Below are 14,190 nucleotides of genomic sequence, written 5' to 3'. Positions count from 1 at the left end.
TATTATTCTATTTATATACCCATTTAAAAAACTCAAATAAGATTATAGACGTTACAACTAAAGAGCCAATTTATGATAATATAAAAAATACAGAATTGAATCATCAAAAAAGAAGAAAAAAAAGATTGTCCTGTAGTATATGTGTATGGGCTTGATCCCAGGTGTCTAATTTAATTAATTTTGCCCTATTGTTCTTCCCTGGGCTGCTTCCATATAAACTCCTAAAGAAGAGAGGATTTGTTGGCTGGTTATACTATCACCTCCTTTCCTTTCTCTTTTCCTTCCCTTCCTTTCCCCTCCCCTTCTCTCTTTCCCTTCCCTTCTTACAGCACCTACTATGTTCAAGCCATTTTCCAGGCTCTAAGAATAAAATAAGCACAGTCTCTAGTCTCAGGAATCCTGTACCCTGGAGAGGAGAAGAGACTGTATATAAATAATTATACAGGTATTAATGAACTGTAATTATGGTAATTGCTATGAAAGAGAAGTTCATAGTGTTATAAAATGCATAGCAATGACCTAATTAAGCCAGTCTGTAGTTGCAGAGAGGACTTCACTGGAGAAAGTGACATTAACGTGAAACCCGAAAGCTGACCTAAGTGAGCCAGGGGAAAAGGAGATGGGTGAGTGTTCAGGGCAGATGTAACAGTCTGTGTAAGGGCCCCTCGGAATACAGGCTGTCTGGAGATGAAAGCAGGAGGTAATGATTGGAATTCTTGTACCTTTTAGATAAGGCCAATGCCAAATGAGGTCTGGGAGAAAGCTGCATCAGACTGCGCTAGCTAAACAGGCAGCTCACCAAAGCCTACATATAACCCCTGACTGAGAACACCTGGAGGAGACTGTGGTAACCTTTCTTTGGAGAAAACTCCCAGGTAGTTCTTATGGACAAGACCAGTAGTTTCAGATTGGCTGACTCAGAGCTATTTACTTTCCAAATGTATTCCTATGACAAGTTGCAGATATGACCACAGAATGCCGAGCCTTATAATCGGATTCAATTTTGGAAACATTTATGCTTTCTTTGTTTCTCTTTTTAATTTATTCTCTTTTTTTTCCCCTCTAAGACAATAATAAAAAATTACATTAAGGCAGTGGTCGGCAAACTCATTAGTCAACAGAGCCAAATATCAACGGTACAACGATTGAAATTCCTTGTGAGAGCCAATATTTTTAAACTTAAACTTCTTCTAAAGCCACTTCTTTAAAGTTGACTCGCCCAGGCGGTGGTATTTTGTGGAAGAGCCACACTCAAGGGGCCAAAGAACCGCATGTGGCTTGCGAGCCGCAGTTTGCCGACCACGAATGTAGGGAATGTAGTAAAAAGGCTTCTTTGACTTTTAAATACTGTCTTATTTTCCCTCATAAACTATCAGAGGCCTAGGTAGGAACATCTATTTCATGAAACACGTCAGAAGCTGTGGCCCAGAGAGGGCAATAGCCTTTCCGGGAAGCTCAGTTTGCCCAAAGCAGTGCCAAGGTCTTCTGACTCCAATGGCCCCTCTCTTGCCCCTTATGTCCCTCCTGTCCCTTCATCTCATCTGGGGGTCCTTAGTATTTGTTCTCTTTCCCAAATGACACTTTTCACATAAACTGGATCTACAGTCATAGAAAAAGAATGAAAACAATAGGAAATGCTAAATGTTGAACTTTTCACAGGTGATGTTTTCAGAAATTGATGTCAAGAAAAAAGAAGGGAAAAAAAAAAAAAACCTTTTGGCGGTTATAACTGCTTGGATGTCATTTTGCAAACAATTTCCTATGAGGTCTTCCCGGATTAAAGGTTTTACATCAATTGGGGAAACCTGGGTGTTGCCCTCCCTTCTGACCTCCTCTTCCTGACATTTTTAAAAAACTATAGCTACACAGAACCGTTGATCCCAGATCTGCCACGCTCTTTCTTGCCTCGAGAAATTACGATTATCAAAGGAGAGGAGCTTCAAATGGAGGAGCCATAAATCGTAAGGGCTATTCTGATTTATTAACAGATGTTGCAGTGACAGCATTCCCCTGAGCATGGGTGAGTTTAATCAATTGTGAAATGGGACTAACCTAATCTCTTGAGATTGTTCAAACATATGAGGCTCAGCTCTATATAGGCAAAGGGATTGTGGAGACATTTTCCCCAGAGATCTACTACTGAATTTCCGAAGCAGCAACTAGACTGTATGATAATGTTATGGACTGCATGCCCCCCTCCAAATTGGTCTGTTGAAACCCTGCTCGCCCCCCGCCATGTGATGATATAATATATATTGGAGATATTTGAGTCTAGATAACAGCATGAAAGTGAGTATAGCAATAAAGCAAGTCACAGTCTTTTTACTGGTGGAGAGTCTCGCCTTCAATGTGTAAAAGATACAAAACAGGATTGCAATAAAGGGAAGCCAAATAAAACAAGATGCGCCTGTCCTAGCAGGTGTGCCACTGGGAGGTAATTAGGTGTTGAGGGTGGAGCCCTGATGAGTGCGATTAGTGGCCTTTAGAGTAGAGACAGCAGAGAGCTTGCTTCTTCTCTATTTTCTCCAGCATGGGAGGACCCAATGAGAAGATGACCATCTGCATCATGTCACGGACAGGGCGGCATTGGGTACAGCTATCAGGTAGGGCAGAGCTGGGGTGCATTTAGGTTTCCTCCCACCCCATACCCTTCCCCTCAGGTACAACCAGGCTGACCCCACTGAGTTATCCTCTGCGGTGCGGGCCTGGGGCGGTTCAGGGTGCCCCTCAGCAAACCCCTGCCCCATCATGGGCAGTCAGAACTCCAAGGCTCCCTGGGGCGCTGTGAGGAAGCAGCAGGCACTTATGGCCAATGGGACAGGAGAACTTATGGCCATGTGAGAAGCAATGGAGACCCACCCCCAATAGTGAAGGGGAGTCCCCCACCCCCTGTGTGAATGGAACAGAGGAGGCAGCCTGGACACTCCAGCTAGGGAGCTGAGGCCCAGGGGGATATACCCCCAAGGAAACCGCCAAGAAAAAGACATTCTTTCAAGAAGCCTTTTCAATTGAGTGGCCGTCCTTTGAGATGAATCGGAAGGAGGGTGGGTGGGGTAAATTGTCTGCCTCCTCGCCTACAGAGGAAGAGCAGGAACAAGGGGAGAGGGTGCTTGAGCAAGGAAGGCACTGCCCAGGGAGGGAAGGCTGTTGCTCCCCTGAGAGCCAGGTGCCCCAAACCAAGGGGCAGAGGCCAGCACTGCTTCCAAGGGAGGAGACACAGAAGAGAAGGCAGGGCCTCAGGCTGCAGAGCTGTCCACTCCATTGCGGCCAGAGAACGGCCCTACACCTGCCAGCCAGCAGCATGAGTAGCTGCAAAAACAATGCTATTCTTGTGAGGTCACTGCCTGGGGCTGGTGCCCTGGCTGCCTTCCTGTGCCCAGAAAGGAAGGGGCTGCTGCCCCCTCCCCGCCGCCTTCCTTTCCTCCTCTCCCTCCTGGGGGTCCTCCCTTAAGAATTCCCTCCTGGTCTTCCTCTTCCAGCCAGTTGAAGATGGCCCCCTGCAGTTCTCCAAGTTAGGTGAGTGATGTGACATGCTCCTGCCCCTGTTCCTGCCTCTTTCCGGTCCCCACCCCACCAGCAGGCAATTGCTGGTTTTCTCCCCAAGTTCTTTTCCAAGTATGTTTTGTTTCCTCCCAAATTCCTGAGCCAGATGTGGGGTCCTACACTCCCAACCCTGAATGTCCAGCCTTCCCTCAGTTTTTAGTCTCTTGTGCTATGCCTGGCAGCACCCGGGCTAGGGGAGGGCACTGCCCATTCCTAGGTTTTTATAAATGTCTTATTCAAGTTCAGGCCTCCAGCTTGTGAAACAAAGTGTCTCTTTTTTGACTTAGTAAGCATTAGGCTTTGGGGGGGGGGGGGGGGGTTGGGCAGGTCTGTAATGTGAAACAACTTTTCTCCCTCCCACCCATTGTAAATAAGATTTTAATGGTCAAATCCCAGATTTGTATTTTTTGGGGGGGTCTAACTTTTAAAACCATTCTCTTCCACCAGGTTTTCCCTTCACATTTGGAAAAGGAATAAATGTTGTCTCTTAAAAAAAGGTGATGACTCTGTAAACCAGGAAGAGGGCCTACTATCTGCCAGCGCCTAGATCTTAGACTTCTCCACTTCCAGACCCATGAGAAATACAGGCTGGTAAGCCATCCAGTCAATGCTGACTTGTTATAAAAGCCCGAGCTGAGAGAAATGGAGATGACCAAGGCAGACGGAACTAAGCCAGATGGAGCACACTTCATCAGAAAGGGAGTCATTAGCAAATCACCTCTCTGAATTTTCACAGAACAACCTCACGAGGCAGACAGACCCTTTGGTGGTCCCCAGGACTCCCATCTCTTGGTATTCAGGCCTGTGTATTTCTGTCCTGTTGAGCGTGTGCCAGCACTATGACCAATTTAAAGCAATAGCACCGTGGGATACAGGTGATTTCACTACGTATAATTGTAATGCTCATCCTGCAAAGAAATTTATCTCCCTTGCTAGCTCTGAAAAAGCAAGCTTCCGTGTTGTGGGCTACCCTATGAAGAAGGCCAGATGGTCAGGGGCTCGGGGCTGCTTTAAACTTCCAGTGAGGGAGAAATGGGAGCCCGCTACCTAGCAATTTGCAAGGATGAATCTGAATTCTGTCAACAATGGAATCCTTAGCAGAATCTTCCCCAGGAGAGGATCCGGTGAAACCAACGCCAAGATCCACAGCTTGATTACATTAGGAGACCCTAAGATGAGGACTCAGGTAAATAATTTCTGGACTTTTAATCCCTTTGGGATAAGACATATGTGTTGTTTTAAGGTGCTAAGTTTGTGGTGGTTTTGTTGTGAAGCAATATATCACTAATACACATCCACAACTTGTTAACTGGAATAGAAAGTAGATTCCTCTACTCCAGGTCTTGCCAAAGAGTCCATTCTTTGAAATGGAATGACTGACAAAAGCTCCAAGGTGGATAATTAGGCATGATGGGCGAGGAGGATAAACATACTTGGGATTCAACTTTCTCTTTTCAATATGTGGGCAGCTTGAATACTTACTCAAAAAAGCAATACACTAAAGGAGCTACCATCTGCTTTTTAAAAATCTTTGTCTGTCCTGGTAAATGGTGCTTTCTAGCAAAAATGTTCACAGTCTGGCCTCTGCTTATCTCATAGTCAATTACTGAACATTTTTCTTTTTATATCACTCCAAACCAAGTTCTTTTAGCTCCACTAAACTACTCATATGTTCATGGTCATGGGCTAATCTGTGAACTAGCTACCCTCTCTCATCACCTGATCTTGCTGAGCTTTATCTTCGTAATTTTCTCTTTAACTCCCCTGACCCCTCATTCGTTCTTCAGATCTCAGCTTCAACATCACACATGCTAAGGAGCTTTCCATAACCTCTAGGTCTAACTTTAGTTCTTTAACCATTGTTCCATAAGAATTTATCCTGCTAGGGTATGCTTGTGTCTTTATTGAAATTTCCTCTTCATTATCTTGTTTTCACTAAAGTGTAAGCTGGATATAAAAATTAATGTTTTAATCATCCATTTATCTCCTACTTCTTTAGTCTCTGGCTTGAGGCAAAAGTGCATGCTGAAATGACTTTATTTTAAAATAAATGAAGTAATGTCATAGTGAAGGGAGGAGAGGCATCGGCGTTAGATAAACATATATTTAAGTTTCAGTTCACGGTGCGACCTTTGGTAAATTACTGAATCTGTATTAGCCTTGATTCCCTCATCTGTAAAAATGAAGATAAATAGCTGCTATTCCTTCAGTGAGTCACCCAAATATTAATCCATTTTCCCAGCAGATACTTATGTAGCTTTTATATCATGTCAGACATGGCTCTAGGGTTAGGGATACAGGTATGCACAAAAGAGTCAAAATCACTGCCTCCAGAAGCATAAAACTTTCAGTAAACAAGATAGACGAAACATAGAGCATGTTAGGCAGTGATAAGTGCTAAGGAGAAAAATAATTACCGAAGGAAAATAGGAAGCATCAGGGGATTGCAATTTTAGATAAAGTAGCAAGGGAAGGCGTCGCTAAGAAGGTGACATTTGTGTAAAAGCATGAAGAAAGTGCTACAGCAAGACATGCCAATCACAGGGGAAGAAGAGCATCCTTGTGACAGAGAGGGAAGAACCGTGGAGATTTTTTTGCTGGCATAATCTGCTCAGCCCCTGCCTCATATAAATTCTCAGGAAATGGTTATAATTGCCTCACACTCATTTTTCCCTAATTGGCTTTTTCTCCCACTTTCAATCTACACTTTTAATTTCAGGGTTCATTGTTTGCCCTTGAAAAATGCTTAAATCTTCAAGGCTACTATCACCTATGTTGTTGAATAAGACTACTTTTTTTTGATTTCTCTAAATAGAATGTTAGAAATGAACTCTCCAGGTGGCAGGTAGACACTGATGCTGTTTTAGTTTTCCCAGGTAGAGTGACAAACTTCAGTGTCCTCAGGCATTTCCAGAAGGAAACCTTGAAGATGCTAAAACTCTTCATTGTGAGGGTGCATGGTGACCACTCATGGAAGCAGTCCACGTGTGGTACTTTGAGGTACAGTTCACTACAATATTTCTATTTTAAATCGGTTATCATTTAATCTAATTTGGACTCTGAGTTCTCACACTCCTGGACTTATGGAGAATTTAAGCTCAGGTATTCTTGGAGCTCCAACACCCTGAAAGGAAAGAGGTAGTGTTGAATGAAGTCTTGGAGAAGCCTCTTTATTGCCCATATTCACATTGGTCTTAAGGTCCACTGGACCTACAGCTTCTGTGTCACTCTTGGGGCAGAGTGAAGTTGGGAATCTCAGTGCCCAAGAGTTGGTCTTAAGTTCATCACACAGTCCTCCAGGCTAAGGTTTAGCCCCCTCTGAAGAGCATTGTTGTGGAATATTGATTGTTCTACCCTCTGCTCCACTACATGTTTCTGTTTATCCTTAAACACCTCAACACATGGCAACATGCTCTCCCTAAAAGACTTGGCTTTTGGAAACTACATCCAGTGGGGAATATGTTTTGTATTTAATGTCACTTCCCCTACCAATCACAAGTCTTCTTTGAAACAAGATAGTAAGTAGATAGCCAGCTACTCAAAGATGGAAGGGAAATACAAGGAAAAAATACATAAATTAATATTCCAAATTTGCCAAACCAAATCTGCATTATTTATAATTAGTGGAAATCATAATGAATGGAAATTCATATCAGTTATAGGTTGTATCAGTCTCCTCTTCTTTCATTTGCGTAGCAATGAACTTCATAATTATTCTGATAAATATCTGTTGAAAATTCCAAGTAACTTAAATATTATATGGAATATCAAATAATGTTTGATCATAAGACAAGTACTTTTGTATGTGAAAATTAAGTACTTTTCTATTCAAATGGATAACAATCTCTGACATGCATATGAATGAGCAGCTCTCAATACATTAGGCAAACAAAATTAACTTGGAGCATTATCAACATCAATTTCTTTTGGTCCAGTAAATCACAATTTGATAAATATAATTATGACCTACTCATCTTCTTTTAGAGCAAATAGAGTTTCTGGTTCCCTCTTGGAAGTCTATCAGAAAATGGCTTAGAGTCAGTGACCCTAAATCAAAAGATAATAAATGCCTCTCCAAGAGTAGAGTAGCTAGGGAATGTTTTTGAAGTTGGTTGCAATGATATTTACCTATATCGATGATAGGACTTCAGCCAACACAACAATGGCACATCCCAAATGTGGTAGGTCTAATGTGTAAACAATCACAATGTCTCAGTAAACACAGAGAAAGACATTTTTAAAAAGATTGTTAAGTTATGGTGTTTTGATATCATATTTCCTCAGATCCAACCTGTGTTTTTACCTCCCTGCAAACCTCTTGAATCACTCAGCTCTTACCCAGAACCCTTTGTCATACTACCTCCCATAGAAAAACAAAATTCGGTAATTCACAATTTTCTGTTCTTTCTATGAACTGCTATCATATCATATTCTGAATCAGGGGATATGTTTTATAATTAAAGCTTCTGTCATATTTTTTTGATAGTTAACTATGGGCAAGTTTGAATTATCTAGCTAGACTATACGTTTCTTGAGAAAAGTAACATGTGTGCATATTTTTAAAAATTTTATTAAATACTCATGAATACTCTTAGCTTTGTGCTGAGCAGGTAGTGATGATAAATGGATATTTTTGTTCAAAGTATTTGAATACTTATGCCATAAGGTAAGTACTGCTATAATGCTGAAAATAAAGTCAAGAAGTGTTACTGTCATTTTTATTGTATATGTGATTACCTAATGCCAAATTAATATGTTATATATTTAATGAGCATTTATATATTTATGACTGTGGGCCAAGTTGGGATGCAAATAACCGGCATAAAATGTCAAATCTTAAAGGGTTTATGATTTATCTAATATTACAAACAACTTAAAGTCAGAATCATTTTTCAGACAGGGAAAACATAACAGGTATTTCCCAAATTTCATGAACATATGTTTATTTCTATCCAACATCTTTTAGAACAACAATCTATATTTGGTTTTTATTGCAAATTACAACACATTTAATGGCTTAAAACAAATGTTATCTTATACTTCTGAAGGATAGGAATTCAAAATAAGTCTTGATGTACAAAAAATAAATCTTGTTTGGGCTGAGTTCCTTCTGAAGGCTCCAGGGGAGAATTGGTTCCTTATCTTTTAAGCTTCTAGAAGCAACCTACCTCTCTTGGCTTGTAGACCCCTTCCGGCACTGGCATCTCTGACTACTACTTTCATTATCATATTAGAGGCCTGGTGCATGGATTCGTGCACTGGTGAGGATCCGCCTGCTGTGGGAGTGCCATTCATCCCAGTCAGCCACTCCCACTGTGGGAGTGCACTGACCACCAGGGGGCAGCTCCTGCATTTAGTGTCTGCTCCCGGATGGTCAGTGCACATCATAGTGACTGGTCGACGAGTTGTCCTGGTCATTCCGCCATTTGGTTGCTAAGCTTTTATATATGAAGATGTTCTATGAATCTGACCCACTTCATTCCATTTTATTCATATCTTTGGTTACATTGGGCCCTTTCAGATGATCTAGGGCAAGCTCTCCATTATAAGATATTGAACTTTACCACATATACAAAGTTCCCCTTCCCTTGTAAGGTAATATGGAAATTAGAAGGTAATACAGTAACAGAGATTAGAACATGGAGATCTCTATAGGGAGAGGGCTTTATTCAGCCCACCACACCATTCATAGTTTAATCCATGTGGAAAGGCTAGGTCTAGTATTATACACACATCTCTCTGGATAGGATCCATAATACAAACTGAGAACTTAGTGACATCATTCATAATGACCACAATAGTAAGTTCTGGGGTGGGTCTGTGACACATGCTAAGTAAGTGTAACAATTTATTACTTTGGTCATAACAATTTCTAAAAGACACTCTTTCTCCTGATTTTACTATGTTTGAAAGACATGATTTTTTAGCAACTCATAGCCATGTTTTTTCTAATATGGGAGGATTTTACTAGAGAATAAAATGAAAATAGGGAAAAATGGTTAGAATGGAGACAGAAAGAATTTCTATTAATATTTCAAAGCTCAACAGAGAAGACAATAACCCCATTCTCCTTTTATTTTTCACCAAGTTTGATCTATTTTTAGCCCCTTACAAGCAATCAGCATGGGTACATTTATGGTAAAGGCAGGTCAAGTTGAGAAAACAAAGGTTTGCCTCAGGGGATGAAAACTAAAGTAGCCAAATGGGTGAGTAGGAGAATGATTGACATTACTCCTAGGCAAGTGATTCTGAACTCTTGGGCATTCCGTACATTATCCAGAGTTTTCTTTCTATGGGATGCATTTTGTGTTACAGGGCTGGGTGTAGGAGCTTACGAAGCTTTTTCAAGCTGCCCAAGCGAGGTGGTATGCATGTGTATGATTCAGTAGGCCCTCACTGAACATTGTAGAATAAACTTCTAGGACAGCATTAAATAGAAAATGCTCTAGTAGAATGGGGCTTGTATTTTAGGGAAGAAAATGACCCCACTGGAAGAGGAATTCAGCTCCATGACTGAGTTTGGTGAATTAACCAGAATTGTTGGTATGAACAGAGACAAGCAGAAAACTTTTTTCTTCCCTTATTAGTACTGGAAGTGAAATATTTTTATGTAATGGTCGGTTATTTTTTCTTCTTGTTTTATGAAAGCAGCTCTAACAGGCAGGTGGCTCAATTCTTGCTCTGCCTTGGAGAGTCCTGTGTGCCTTTCACACACTGGGATGCCCTGAGTTGAAAAGGAAATCCCCAGCTTTGTGGAGGAGAGGCCAACTGGGCAGATCCAAGCCCCAAACAGCAGGCTGACTGGCACAGCAGTGGGACAGTCACATGTCCACCAAGATTAGAAAACATCAGAACAAATTGCCTGTGAAATTCTGAACTGACCTTTAATTAAAGCTATGAGAAAAGAAAATACCTTTCTAGATTTTTTTACAAGCCACCATGAATAGATGACAGATGCAAGATTTATTGCATCAAGAATTTAATTAGACAAAAATATTTTCTTTCCTAGGGATGGAGTAAATTGTTTTGTTCTATGGAGAAAAATACAACAGCCCTGTGCACAGTTGCTTATTTCCAAAGCCTGCTGCTTTCCCGAATGTTGTGAAATACGTGGTCCTTTACCTTTTAATCAGGCATCTCATTATCAGCATCAACTGGAATATGTAGCTAGCCCTAATGTATTTTGTTCAGGTTTTAATTATGTCAAAAATATATGTCTTCCCAGTTCCATTTAACAAGGACATAACAATGGCAATACAATTCAAATTATTCATGAGAATAATGTCTGTGGCATTTTCCAAATTATTTGGAAATACAAAAAGGTTCCAAAAAGTGAAAATAAACAAATAGAAAATTTCTTTCACAAAGTATATTAGAAAACATATAATATATTTAAAAAAAAAATAGCTCTAGCATAGGCTTTGCCCAAAAGAAATAAATACAGCGAATTTACCAGTAATAAAGTTAGTCCTCATGTAGCAGTTCAGGCACTAGCCCTGCCATTTGAATTTAATACCAGATATTGCTTCCAGTAGTAAAGTTGATGATGTATTTAATAAAACTTTAAGATACTCTTCTACCAACCACTTCATGGCATTTCTGGTTGACTCTTTCAGGGAGTCTGTGTCCTAATGAAAAATAAAGGAGACACTATTTCAAAAGCCAATTTCATTTTTAAATGCCACGTAGAAGAAATAGGACAAGGGAGAGAAAGCTCAGAAAAAGGCAATCACAATAGCAAAGTAGCCCAAAACAATGTGCAGGAAGATGCACCTCTTGTCCCGATTCATGTCAACATGACCCCCATTTGTGACACTGAAGTTGATTGTCAGGCTTATAAACAGGCAGTGCAGTAACAGTGGTGGGGAGGGGGTGCATCCATATTCAACCATTTCTCATCTGATCATTGTCAAAAGGGTAGCATTCACATCTCGGCCTCTTCTGATCTTATTACAAATGCTGTCATTGGAATCAGGCGCCCGGATGTTAATAGCCATTGCGGGCGTGGGCAGCTTGTAGTATGAGCACGGTTGTAACCTTTTCAATATTCCACATTTGATTGGCTCCCCAATCCACCCTGATTTCTCTCATGAAGCAGAGGTTGTAAAAGGTGATCAGGGAGGCAGCCATCCAATCCCCCTGCAGAACCTTGAAAAGGTCAAGTACATATTGAGTTGCTTTCTGGAGAACGTTATTGGAGAAATGAAATAAAGGCATTTTTTTTTTTAAACCTGAGATTTCATAACATCAGTCTTGGACTGGAACAGCTCAAATCACAGAAGTTAAAGAAGGAAACAATTTGTCTATCCCCAGGAGGAATAAAGTTAGTAGTGAGAAGTGATACTTTTGTTTCTAAATGAGTATAAGTCTATGTAGAATATGATGAGCATATTCAGATAATGCAAACAGTATAGAATAATATTTAAGGAAATTTAAGTTTAGCAATCTGAATAATATGAACTTTAATCCCCACCCTAGCATTTGCTAGTTGAGTATCTTTGGTCAGCACTCTAAGTCTCAATATTCTCATCAGTAAAACATAAAATTAAAGTTTTTTTTTAAATTGTTTTACAGATAAAATAATAATTACTCACTATAAAATGATCAGAAGATAGCACATAATAGCAATAACAATGGGGATAAAAAGTAATAATAGTGCTAATTCAGTCATAATAGTTTTAGATTAGCAGTAGATGCAGTAGCAGAAACATTTAATATTTGGAGAAGAAATATGTAATATATGTAATATATAGCATAAATATGTAATATATATATATATATATATATATATATATATATATATGAAATTAACTTAGGCTATTTTTTACCAAATAGCTGTAGACTTTTTCAGATAGAATAATGATGTCAGTAATTTAGCCAGTATTTATTGAGCATAGTACTAGAATTTGAAATAATCAGTAAAAAAAAAAAACCCACCAAAATTTCTGTCTTTTTGAGCCTATAATTTTCAGTGAATGGAGATTAAAAATAAATAGTGCATATAGGGAAAAAGTATAATATAGTTTCAGAAAGTAGCAATTGCTCAGAAAAATAGAGCACGTTAAAAAGTTTTCAGATTTTAAGGTAGGGTTGCAATTATAAATTTTAATTTTAATAAAATTTCCCTTCATACTTCTTGGCTAAGACTAGGTACTCCTAATAATTAGGGTAGAATCACCTTCAAAAAACTTGAGGATATTCTTACCTCATGAGAAAGAGTTTTCTGGAATAGTAGTTTATAGTTATGCATTTTTACACAGTTCTGAGAAATAGTCAAAGGAAATATAGATTTCTCACCATTTAAGGATGTCCATGGTTCTTGGGGGAGGTGAGTGAAGGAAATCTGCCTTTGAAAACAGCAGAGCTAAGTGTGTGTGTGTGTGTGTGTGTGTGTGTGTGTGTATACAAATGCATGAATATGCACATGTCCAGTCATATATACACAGCACATATACACAAGCATATATACACAGGCAAATGTATACACACAAAAATGAATGCATGCATATAAATATAAAGTGTGTATATTTGTACATATATATTTATTTCATCCTTTTACATATATATTTATCTTATTCTATTTAATAAATGGCATTTGTATTCTCCAAGAAATTTAAGAAAAACATAACTTTAAAGAAAGTTATATTTTTATATTTATATTTTAAAGTTAGCTAGATTTCTTCCTCAAATAGAAAAACTTCAATTTAAAATAATTTTCCTCAGGGAAACATTTACCTTTCTTGAAGCAGAATAAAACGTGTCAATGATAGAATGGTATAAATATAATCTCAAAGTATGTGGTATACCATCAAAGTCTATTCTTTTTATCATTATTTAAAAGGGAGAACAAAGGCAGTAACATTAATGATCAAAAGCAAGGTTGGTGTTCAATTCTTTTTTTTGTCCTTTAGTTTTCTCCTGATTGTGGCCTCTTCACTTGCCTCAAAATAACACGTTCACAAGCTCTCAAAGAGCAGGCTGCTTTTTCATGGGGCTTTGGATAATGTTAATGAAGTCCTTCATGGACTCTCACCGCTGCCAAATGCCAAGGGTCTTCCAGGACGCAAAGTTTAGGAAGCTTTGCTCATTGAAATCAAGTCTGATAGGACTATTTATTTCAATGAATAGCCCCGCAGTTGTGAGAAATGACCTGAATATTTCAAAAATTCACAAGGAAGAAGACATGCTGGGGAATGTGTGGAGATTAGGAATTCTTTGCCATCTTTCCTAGTTTGTGGGTATTTTGTAAGGCAAAAATTATTTTTGGAGCCTGGACTGAAAGATCATTCTCCTTAAAAGCATTTACTTTTTTTATATCTGTTTTCTTCCTGATTGTGTTGCTGATGATTTTGCATATTAGTTGATATTTATAATTTTGATCATTCCAAAGTAAATTTATTATCTTCACAGTGTAGTAAGCATTTGTATTTCTTCTGTGAAATGTCTTCTCATGTAGTTTGATCATATTTTTCATGAGGTTGTTTTATCTTTTTATTATCTATATTAGAGGCCTGGTGCACAAAATTTGTGCATGGAGGGGGGGTATTCCTTCAGCCCAGCCTGAATCCACTCAAAGCAGGGACTCCTCAGGGGATGTCTGATCACCAGTTTAGTCCTGATCCTTGTGCTGTTCTCTGTAGAAGGCAG

At 39.3% G+C, this 14,190-nt stretch overlaps 1 pseudogene across 1 annotated transcript; it reads left to right on the top strand.

The window, feature by feature from the left end:
• The first annotated feature begins 2,530 nt into the window (after nucleotides 1-2,530).
• On the top strand, nucleotides 2,531-3,309 carry LOC311628480 (MARCKS-related protein-like; annotated as a pseudogene). Its single transcript has 2 exons — nucleotides 2,531-2,590; nucleotides 2,757-3,309. The product of its transcript is annotated as an MARCKS-related protein-like (transcript).
• Nucleotides 3,310-14,190: the final 10,881 nt, after the last annotated feature.

This window comes from Pipistrellus hanaki (assembly GCF_964339955.1).
Source record: "Pipistrellus hanaki genome assembly, chromosome: 9".
NCBI lineage: Eukaryota > Metazoa > Chordata > Mammalia > Chiroptera > Vespertilionidae > Pipistrellus > Pipistrellus hanaki.
Note: the sequence above shows the minus strand (reverse complement) of the source record. Positions and strands in the feature narration are given on the sequence as shown.